Below are 860 nucleotides of genomic sequence, written 5' to 3' on the forward strand. Positions count from 1 at the left end.
ATTTTACATGCCACCTGCACAGGAGCCAGTCCAGCGGCACTGGCAATGATCTCGCTTGAATGACTTTTCATGTGCCACTGGCACAAGTGCCAGGAAGGCGGCGCTGGGCACAGGTGCCATCACGATTTTGCTTGCCCCAACAGGTCTTCGCAAGCCGAGTTTAGTGTCCAATGAAGGAGATGATGTTGGCATGGGTGCCAGTCGTTGAATTTAGTTCGATTTCGATTTCACCTGCCTCAACAGGTCTTCGCAAGCGGAATTTAGTGTCCGATGAAGGAAGGTACGCATAAGTGGGCTGGCTACACCCCTGGCAGAGGCCTTAGATTTAGGTCTCACTTGACTTGTCGGGTCTTCTCACGTATAGTATATTTCCAAAGGTCTCGGTCAGAAGTCATTGCCTCGGTGAGGCCCAATGCTTGAAGGTCGTGCCTCACCACCTCATCCCAGGTCTTCCTGGGCCTACCTCTCCCACAGGTTCCCTCAACTGCTAGGGTGTGGTACTTTTTCACACAGTTATCCTCATCCATTCTCGCCACATGACCAGACCAGCGCAATTGTCTCTCTTGCACACCACAACTGATGCTTCTTAGGTTCAACTTTTCTCTCAAGGTACTTACACTCTGTCTAATATGCACACTGACATTACACATCGATCGGAGCATACTGGCTTCATTTCTTGCGAGCCTACGCATGTCCTCAGCAGTCACGGTCCATGTTTCACTGCCATGTAGCATGGCTGTTCGTACACATGCGTCATACAGTCTGCCTTTTACTCTGAGTGAGAGGCCCCTTGTCACCAGCAGAGGTAAGAGCTCTCTGAACTTTGCCCAGGCTTTTCTTATTCTAGCAGCTACACTTTC

General features: G+C 50.5%; 1 protein-coding gene across 1 annotated transcript in view; it reads right to left on the minus strand.

Annotated features, from left to right (window-relative positions):
* LOC106875714 (tRNA-dihydrouridine(20) synthase [NAD(P)+]-like) overlaps positions 1-860 on the minus strand; it is a 61,861-nt gene that overhangs the window by 12,702 nt on the left and 48,299 nt on the right. The gene's annotated exons all lie outside the window — the stretch shown is intronic.

This window comes from Octopus bimaculoides, chromosome 3 (assembly GCF_001194135.2).
Source record: "Octopus bimaculoides isolate UCB-OBI-ISO-001 chromosome 3, ASM119413v2, whole genome shotgun sequence".
In the NCBI taxonomy this organism is placed as follows: domain Eukaryota; kingdom Metazoa; phylum Mollusca; class Cephalopoda; order Octopoda; family Octopodidae; genus Octopus; species Octopus bimaculoides.